The sequence below is a fragment of the Lutra lutra genome, chromosome 4 (genome assembly GCF_902655055.1).
Source record: "Lutra lutra chromosome 4, mLutLut1.2, whole genome shotgun sequence".
NCBI lineage: Eukaryota > Metazoa > Chordata > Mammalia > Carnivora > Mustelidae > Lutra > Lutra lutra.
This window is the reverse complement of record NC_062281.1, coordinates 43703506-43714142: the sequence shown is the minus strand read 5'-3', so window position 1 is coordinate 43714142 and position 10637 is coordinate 43703506. Positions and strand designations below refer to the sequence as shown.

Here is a 10637-nt window from a genome sequence, read left to right as displayed (position 1 = left end):
AGATGTGCTATGTAGGAAAGTTATTATTTGCTAATTTGCTGCTTTTAAAATACACGGGCACACTATCTATTATGTATCATGCATTACAATTACAACAACAGTTTAATTAATCACCAGCACCCTGTTTTGTACCAATCTACAGCAGAATTCTGGGTAATGGTGTTGTTTACCATTTAGCAAGTAGCAACATTTCACTCTGTTTCACTACATTAAACTGCTCAAATAAAGCAAACGGATATTGAAAAGAGTTGGCCATCTGCCTTTATTTTCTTTTACTTTTGTTTAAAAAAAAAAAAAAAACAACTCTCAAAAGAGAAAGAACACAGCCATGAAACTGATAGCGACAAAAAGCACTCTTTTTTTTTTTTTTTTCTTTATCAGGTCAGAATCTCATCTAAATGCAGTTCTGATGAATAGTTTAAAAAATAAAAAAGAAGCCCGCTTTGTGGATTTGGAGTGGGTCTCAAGACCAGCCGTGAAGCCTAATGATTATTTAACGGTTCTGCACTTGAGGCTGGCTTCTGCGAGTCTCCTTTCCCCCCTTAAGAGTTTGATGAATAGGTCTTGTGACAGCCATTTAGGAATAAACAAGAATTCATCAGTCTGCATAAGAAGAAGCCAGTTTATAGATTAAGTTTCCTGAGGTAATTCATGAGGTCAGTCCCATTTAGATGGAGACTATTAGGGCCTGGCTCTCGAGAGTGGCCATACAGGGGAGTCACTCCAAATGCACCCCGTTCACACAAAGCCCCCTTTCAGGGAGAAGCCTGCCATTTTTATGACCCTGCTGCTGGGACGCACATCAGCTTGTCACTGTGCAGATCTGCTAGGGCAAGACCTCATCACTCTATTAAAGAGCTCTGTGACCCTATTGATTTGAAGTATTTAAAGCAGGGGTGAAGTTCAAAGCAATTTCTTTTCTATACTATTACTCAGTCTCTCTGTGTCTTGGCTCTAAAACATCTGCTGTCAGTTCCTTTCTGTTGTCTGATTCTGGAATCTGTCACTGGAGAACAGAGTAGTTTTATTTAAAATAAATTGGATTCCTTTTCAGTTTTCAGCATTTCGCATTGTGATCAATGGTTTATGCTCCTTCATCTGCCGGGAGACTTAACTGCAAGTGTATCCTTTTATGTCTCTTTAGGGCAAGACTGAAGCAGCATTAGCCTCTGAGGTTTTATAATAGAATCAAGTCTTAGAAGTAGGTAGCAGCTACCAGCTCCTCTAATTGGCCAATCAACAAAAATAACAACCTTTCATTAAAAAAAAAAAAAAATACATTCAAGAAGGAACAGAAAAAAAAAAAATGCCTCCCCAACTGTAGCTCTAGGACCCAAATGCTAACTGTATCTATTTTTTTTTTTTTTTACTTTTATTTGCTTGGAGAAATGAAAACAGAGTAAACAACTCAGTTATTTTTAAATGTCAGCAGGTAAGGCAAAACTGGAAGTCAGTTTTGAAAGGCGTTTTGCAAAACAATGCAGGCTGCCATACTTGTTCCAGTGGAACCAGCAGGAATCAGGGAACACTTTGAGTAGTTAATAATACATTAGGCATTGTGCGTGCATTACCCAAGTGATAGTGGGAAGCCGGTAGCCTTGACCTGCCTTGGCTGGGAGACAGCTCTAGCTTTTTAGATGAGTCTGTCCTCAGCAACAAGGTTACAAGAAAATCTGTTTGAAATGCCCAACCTGAGTTAAACATTATGTTTAAAAAAAAAAAAAAAAAACTCAAGAAAATTATTTTTTTAAAGAATTATCTTCAAAGCACTGCCAGAAGAAACCATACAAAGTTCAGGATTGGTGTTCGGTTTAGCATTGTTACCAATCAACCCCAAAAAAATCCCTTATCCTCCTGAAACTACTTACAGACCAGGGGTATCCCACGACAACTGAAATGCAAAACCACTTCCTGTCTCCTCGGAGTCTCTTTTAAATGTATCATCTTTTATTCCACACCCCTCAATGTGGGCAGTGTTTCTCTGGCAGGGAACATTCTCATGGAGTCAGCTATCTGTCACTTCTCTTCGGATGATTCCTGATTCTGCCAGTCCCTCTTGACAGCATTCTCTGTCAGAGCTGTGGTCGGGTGTCCAAGTGTCCTCTCACCTCCAACACAACTTGTTTAAATGTGAAACCTTAATCCACATCCATCCTACAGTCTTTCTTTTCAAGCTCAGTGTTCTTTCCTTTCAGTGGTGCTTAGTGTCTTCCCAGTCACATGGCTCCCCGCCCCCCATATCCTATCTGTTGCCCAGTCCTACAGAAGCTACCACTGGAATGTGTCCGACCCCACATCTTCTCCAGATCTCTGCACAGATCTTCAGTACCTTGCCTCAGCTGATGCTTCCAAATTGAGTCATCTGGCATTAGCCTATTTTCACTCCAGATTAATTCTCTGACACCAAGGTTTAACCAAGCCATATAAAAACCAATTGTTCCACAGAATCTAGAAGACAAAACCTAGTTCCTTCAGCCTGGCATTCAGTGACCTTCTCACTCCGGCCCCTCAGCCTGCTCTCCCTGCTCACACTAGGCTCCTGTCTAACAGCCATCCAGACCATGCCAGTCTTCATATCTCTCCTCTCCCCCTCACTCTCTTTAAGGCAGCCCATCACTCGAAGGCTTCAGAGACGAACTGTTTGCTAAAGTCATCCAGATATAGCGCCATCTCTCATGAGCTCCAGACCTGTGGACCCAACTGCCTAGTGGAATCTCCTCTCAGATATGTCCTAGGCAACCAGAACTCAACAAAGCTCATCATCTGCTCACTCAGACTGTTGCCTCTCAACAAATAGCAACACCACTCACCAGGTTGCTGGTACCAGAAGTCTCTCTCTCCCTCACCCCTAATAGCAAATTAATGATCGACTCCTTATTTTTTCTACTCTCTTCACACCTCTCATCTCCAAAGCCTCCAGTTTGGCTAGACATCCTCTCTAGCTCAATTTAGAAACATCCTGATCCAGGACTCAGTTTAAGAGTCATCTCTTGCTTCTTCAGAGCAAATTGAGACCCTGTTGCACATACCTATATTATTTCACAGATCAGGGCTTTGCATTTATTTGTAGGACCTTCTTCAGAGAGAGGCACTGAAAAAAACACTCATTAAATGAGTATGTGAGTAAATGAACAATCAGTCGTAGCAGGAGGAAACAACTTTCCCAGTATAAGATGATGCAGAATTGGGGTGCCTGGGTGGCTCAGTGGGTTAAAGCCTCTGCCTTCGGCTCGGGTCATGATCCCAGGGTCCTGGAATTGAGCCCCGCATTAGGCTCTCTGTTCTGCAGGGAGCCTGCTTCCTCCTCTCTCTCTCTGCCTGCCTCTCTGCCCACTTGTGATCTCTGTCTGTCAAATAAATAAATAAAATCTTTAAAAAAAAAAGATGATGCGGAATTAATGCTCAGTTAACTAATACAAGTTTAAAAGTGAAGACTGATATTTACCACAAGACTTAACCCATCTTTAGTCTTAATTTTCTATGAAAGCTAATATGTTCAAGCCTATAGGAAAACAGCCTATTTTTAATCTAATTTTTCTTCTTCGAAAACATTCTTATGTCATGCCGTAGGTTATAGTGACTCAAATATGAAATTACATAATTTATTCAGTGTTTGGTTTGTTTTTTTTTTTTAAACTATTTGTACCTCAGACGGTTCAGTATGTTGAATTCTCATTACTCAGAACATAGTGCAGGCTTTTTCTCTTTTGTAATCCTGAATGTGTCTTTCTAGCTCTTTCATTTTTTATATTTTTCTAGCACAAAAATTGTGCTACCATAGCTCTGAGGTCAACAGTAAGTACACTGGTCCAGTTCTCCCTGAAAATTTTCAATAAAGATAGCACAAAAGATTGGAAGGAGACAATAGTTTCTGTTCAGAGCCTCTGAGGAAATAAGTAATAAATGATACTTGACACTGTTTCTTAGACCTTTAATTTGGAAGAGGAAAAGAGGAGAAGAAACTTGTGGATGTCAGTAGAAGCAGAATACCGTACCAAGTTGGTATCATCTTGACCATACAATACTGAATATGTTGGAGTATTAGGACAGCTGTTCACAAATTACATTTCAGAAAGAAACCCGAATTTGATGGATCAACTGTACTCCATTCAAAGAAAAGTAAGACGAAAAAAGAAGACCTTTCTTTCCACAAAGGATTAATGATTTCATATTCAAGTACTCTTGCTAAGAAAACCTAAATGCTAAGTCTAATGAATTTGTAATCCAGTCTCTTTGCTAAGCTACTATCGAAGACTTTCTAAACTAGGGAAAATAATCTTGTTTATTTTTCCAAAAAATGACTTGGATCTTTGAGTAGACACAGAGGAAACTTTGAGTGAAAATATAGGTATATCTTACAGATGTATTTTCTGTGTTTGGATATATGAGAAAACTTCAATGCAAAATCAAAGATTAGAGACTTTCTTTCCTTAAAAAAAAAAAAAGATAAAATATACAATGAATTAAGTGAAAGAAAGTTATATTTTTTGGTAAATCTCCTTTATCAGATTCCAAATTCTGCCATTGGGTATGCTTCTTTTTCAGTAAGGTCTTATATTTTTTCTATAGAAAATCATACGCAGAATGGGACGCCTGGGTGGCTCAGTTGGTTAAGCAGCTGCCTTCGGCTCAGGTCATGATCCCAGCGTCCTGGGATCGAGTCCCACATCGGGCTCCTTGCTTGGCGGGGAGCCTGCTTCTCCCTCTGCCTCTGCCTGCCATTCTGTCCGCCTGTGCTCGCTCTCTCTCCCTCTCTCTCTGACAAATAAATAAAATCTTAAAAAAAAAAAAAAAGAAAATCATACGCAGAATACTCATTTTATGTAAATATATGTGATTTATAATTCTAAAAACTGAGGGGCTCTCTATGACCAAAAAGACAATTCATAATATATTTAATAAAATCCTAAATAATAGAAAGAACTCAGATTACAGAAGTTAATATTTTTTTTTCAAACTTTTAACACTTCTCTACCTTTGTGTCATTGATGTGATTATATTTCAGATAATGTGGAAAGCACTGGGAAAAATAATAAATAAAATTCAGCCTTTATGTTCAAGGAGCTTAAAATCTAGTAGATAGACAAAAAGATCATTCATAAATTTAATTCATAACTTTGATTATTTCCCCCTGTTATTGGTGTAAGCTAAGAAGCAACATACAAACACACACATTTGTTGAAAAGTAGGGATTCTATAAAAACAATTGATTGCATTTTATTAGTAGTTGCTTTGGACTCATTTATGAGACCTGCTTCTTTTTTTTTTTTTTAATTTTTTAATTTTTTTCAGCATAACAGTATTCATTATTTTTGCACCACACCCAGTGCTCCATGCAATCCGTGCCCTCTACAATACCCACCACCTGGATGAGACCTGCTTCTAAGGGCTCAGCAAAATAAGGTTTTATGTTAACAAAGAAGGCTGGTGAATGTCATCGATGTTCCAGGATTCTTTCATGTTCCTGCTATGTCAGCTTTATCATGTGACTTTCATCTTTGAGTTCATCTCATGATTATAAAGGTGCCATTCCACCTTCAAGTTCATATATGTGCTCCAGAAAATAAAAAGAAAGCACCAAAAAGGCAGGGGGAAGAGACTGTCTCAAAGAGAACAAAACCCTCATAGAAATCCCCAGAAAAAAATCTGCTTAGCTTCACTGGCCAGAGCCATAGTGTATGAACATTCCTAAGTGCAAGAGCATCTTGGCGATATAGCTTCTTAGCTAGGGGTACTGCTGCCTAAAAGAAATCGGGTTTCTATTTATAGGAAACAAGTGTATGTGGATGTTGGTCAGATGGCTAGAAGTGCCAGCCACTGAAACCACTTTGTGAATTGCTTAACTTCTCAACTTCTACCTTTTCCCATATACTTATAATCCCAATGTCTTAGGTCCAGCCAAGAGGGGCGCTGGCCCTGCGACTTTAGAGAGCCCACTCTGGCTCTCCAGGGCCATCCCTCTCTCTAAGGGAAAAGGCTGTGCTGGACCAAGGGGAGATGTGCACATGAAGGTCATAGTCTTACCCTTGCCAGATGATGTCCTTGATGCTTAAGCCAAGGAATTATCTGCCCAAATGACTAAGGAGTCCTTGGGTCACTGCTTCTGAAGTCTCAGTTCATTACTGGTGTGAGTGCCCTTATGCCAGAGGGGTGACCAAGGGATAGGCGTTTGCATAGGGTGTGGCCAGAGCTTAGACACATAGGCAGGGAGTTTCCAAATGTGTATCCAACAATCAGTATGGCAGGACAGAGCCAAGGTAGCCAGGGGGAAAAAGAAAGCAGAGGACAGGCTGTGGGATGGGAATACATTGAGCCACTACCTTGGGATATAAACACTCAGGAATTTGAAGATTCTAAATTTGGATTTGGTTCTCCAGTCATTAGGTAAGTATACCTATCAAGGTAGCAGGACAGGACATATTTTATTAAACTGTATAAGAGCTGATTTAAAACTTTCATTTGGACCTTATGTGGGCCTCCATTTGTACTCCTACCCTCAACTACACAAATGTTAGAGGTGAGACAGGGCCAAAGATTCATGGACTCTGAGAAAATGAAGCTTTATCTCTAGCATTGATTTCATGTACTTCCACACTTTGAGAAGGTTGACACTGATAGAGCTGACTGTAGTTTAGACATTCCCCTAAATATTTAGTTAAATGGTAAAATTAATAGCCCCACTGAACCTGACTGGTATTTTACTAAGTCCTGTTAAATGTGCTTATGGCCTGGATATTATCCTTTCTCAATTTCTAATGTCTCATGGAGAAGGAGCATGGCTCCCTAAGTTAGGGCATATGGAGTGGTTCAATGTGATTCATTTAATTAAAATAGCAACTAATATCCAAAAGAGATTGGATAATAATCACACTTATAATCATCACCATTATCATAGCAGATTCCACCTTGAACTCCTATCATTCGCTTAACAAATATTCATGGTCTCCACCTATGCCCCAAGAACTATTCTAGGTCCTTAACATATAGTTGTGAAAACGACACAGAAGGTGCGAACAGGAACAACTGATGTCTTATTCATATCGAGGCACCGCCCAGTTAACAGTAGTCATTTCTGAAATTCAGACCTTGTGCGTGATTTTTGGCTAAGGAAACGATTTCCCATTATTTTTTTTTTAAGATTTTATTTATTTGACAGACAGAGATCACAAGTAGGCAGAGAGGCAGGCAGAGAGAGAGGAGGAAGCAGGCTCCCCGCTGAGCAGAGAGCCTGATGTGGGGCTCGATCCCAGGACCCTGGGATCATGACCTGAGCCGAAGGCAGAGGCCTTAACCCACTGAGCCACTCAGGCGCCCCTCCCATTATTTTAAGTAGGAAAAAATTATAATGCATTTTATTTTGGTCTCGAACCCCAAACCAGATCCCCATGTTCACTAAAAAATAGTAAAGCACTTATAAAGAAGTAAAAACTACGCTTGTTAGAATGAAAAATACTAAAAACAATGCTTTATTATCACACAGTTAATAGGGCCTCTAACAAAAAGTTTTCTTGTAACAGCAATAGCCCTTCTTGGAAGCATCAGCAACTAGAGAAACACCCAGCACACATACCCTTCATCAACATGGTGTACAACATGAAAGTTGACCAGTGATCCTTCTTCCAGCTAATACCAAACCCATTTTGTCACTACAGACATGGAGACTGAATAAAACACAGTGCGGGACTGTGATCCCTGAGAGGGGGGAATAGGCAGGTGAAACTGCAGCCTCTGCCTGCTCTGTGTGGAAGCATTTTCTGAGTTGTGGTACAGAAAAGGGGAGCCCGCATCCAGGACAGAAGTCCCACGGAGGCGTGGGAGCAGGGATACAAGCATGAGGAGGCTGAGATGGCTCAAGTTTGGTGGACAGAGAAGCAAAGAAGAGGGGTCTTCACAAAGGAAAGTTTCCAGAGGTCTGACAGGAATCCCTTTGAGTCTTAATATCCATCTGCACAATCTCAAGGTGAGATCCCAAGAGACCAGGCGGTGAACAGCAATGGGGAAAAAGCAAGCACTGGGGAAACCGCAAAGGGAGTCATGGCCAGAGCTCCCCCAAGAATGGGAGGTATTAGGGTTCTGGGCAGCCAGAACGGAAAGGTCACATGGAATATTGAGCGTGCCCAGTAGCATTTCTATATACTATCAATGGGCATTTAAAAATAATTATTATAGCTTATATCAAGTGTTGACAGCAGGTCCTTCTTTTCCATCAGGAATGGAAATTCTTCCAGAAATGTACCAGATTTCTCTTAGCATTTCAGAACTGAGTCTCAGATACACTCTCAGTCCAAGAGCTGGACCTACCCTCTCTGAGATCAAAGAATCTCTTCCAAATAAATAATTTATTTTTTCTCGTATATGTAATATATTCACTTTACAAACAATTTTTAAAATAGTGAGAAAACAGAATCCCAAATAACAAAATTTGGGTCATATTTAAAAAAAAAAAAAAAGATGGGGGACTAGAGTTTTAGCAAACAGTTTTAGCAAAGAGTTTTAGCAAAGAGCTGGAGAAGTTTCTGCCTGAATATCACTCTATGGGATGTCCTGAGTTACACATATCAAAGGCTCTGAGATGTGCTGTGGGATAGAAATATGCTTCACTTTTTTAAAAACTCACTGCTTCTGACAGTTTTGACACACAACTTTCTTTTTTACATAACAGGTATGCTCTGACCAGTGCTATGCAGTAGAACTTTCTGTGATGCTAGAAACGTTTTCTCTGTCCAGTATAGTCACCACTCACCACATGGAGAACCCTTGACATGTAGCTAACTGAGTAAATGAATTTTTACTGTACTTAATTTTAAGAAATTTAAAGTTCAATAGTCACATGTGGCTAGCAGCTGCCACATTGGACAGCGCAGCTCTAGAACAAGGTCTACGGCAAAGATTAGACATTTTCGTAAACCATTGTGTAACGATCATGTTGTTTTGCTTCAGCAGATGAAGAAAATCAAGTTTAAAGTGGTTAAAGAACAACCAAGTGAGCACAGAGTCAAGATTTAAAGCCAAATAAACCCAAACAGCTAGTTCTAAACTCTGTGTCCCTTCCAGGGTTCTCTTCGACCTCCAAGATGCTACAGAAATGAGTATTTGATAATATTATCTGTATTTTTTATTTTTGATAATACGTTTGCTATTTCTCTTTATACAAATTTGAATTTCATTGCTTTTGTCTTGCTTCTTAAGGAAATCTTATAATTCTTATAATTATATTCTTATAATTATAATTCTTATAATTCCATATAGATCTTATATATATATATATATATATATAGAGAGAGAGAGAGAGAGAGAGAGAGAGATCATTCTTTTCAACTGTAACTTTTATACAAGTATTAAGTAGATGCTTCCATTTTATTGATGGAGAAACAGAAACATAAAGAAAAAAGCCTTTGCAGTAAATTCTGTATCCACTTTCTGTCAAAGACATTGTAAACCTATACAATCAAGACAAGAAATTGGAATAATTTGGGCCATTCATATTATCTGAGTATCTTAAAGGACAAGAGTAAGTATTCGCCTACATGCCCACAAATAATATTTTTAATTTTTAGCAACATTGATTCCCGTACAAAATACCAAACCACTTTACAGACGTCTAGGCTTAGTTTGTAGTAAGGTTTAGTAGTATATACTTAATCATCATATAAAAACTGACGGTAATGCTCATAGGTTCAAGTTTAAGAATTATATTTCCCAGGTTGCACTGTTGTGTACCAAACATGATCTCTAGTGACAGGTTATTTACTAACTGTGTGAAGGTTCCAGTTCACCCAGACGAGATTCCATTACATCTAACCAATGATGATGGTTGTACATGGCTTACAGTTAATAAATAAACTTAATATGCCAAATAGGAAGAGTCAAATTAAGTTGTGTTTGATGTAACTTCAACTTTCTAGGATTGCTTTTTAGATTATTATTGGTAAAAAAGTTTTGTTACATTTTTAAATTTTTTTAATATTTTTGTTATGCAATAGGCAAATATGTGTATAGGCTATGATGGTTATCCATAGTTTTTCATGAAAACTAATGCAAACATTTAAAAATATTTTACTTAAAGTGTTTTAACTTCTACCCATCCTATACTCTAATTCTAACTATGTGACAGTTATAAGTGGAGGAAAAAAACAAATGGAAAATGTCAAATTGCTATAAATGGCTACGTCCAAGGCATAAGATTATATATTTTTTGCCAGTTCTCCAAGTTGTTTATAATGTAATCTTACTATCTCTAAGAAGGAAAAAATAAATTGTCACATCAACACTACAATTGAATCTTAAAAAAATAACTCAGAAGAGATATATTCTTTATATAAATATATAAATTGATTGACTAAGCTTTGATTTGAAGTATTTATAAAAGAGTTAAATTAGAATGGGTTTTACTTTTCAGAAAGGATTTGCATGGCAAAGTGAAGTGAAAACCGTGAGCTAATTATGTGGTAAATTCAATTAGTGTAGTCACCTAATCTAAATTATTCAGGCTCATTGTAGCTCTAAAAAAGCAAGGCCACCCTGCCCAGGACCCAGCCATGTGCAAATAGATGGTTAGTAAATCCTGCCAATGGTAATAAACAAAATTGATGATTTTCTTCCTGTCTTAGCTGCTTTCTTTTTATGTGTGGGAATAT

At 38.4% G+C, this 10637-nt stretch overlaps 1 long non-coding RNA gene across 1 annotated transcript; it reads left to right on the top strand.

Moving 5' to 3' along the window:
* Positions 1-6266: 6266 nt before the first annotated feature.
* Positions 6267-9023, top strand: LOC125096764 (uncharacterized). Its single transcript, XR_007126385.1, has 3 exons — positions 6267-6384; positions 7653-7960; positions 8944-9023. It is a non-coding gene; the product is annotated as an uncharacterized LOC125096764 (long non-coding RNA).
* Positions 9024-10637: the final 1614 nt, after the last annotated feature.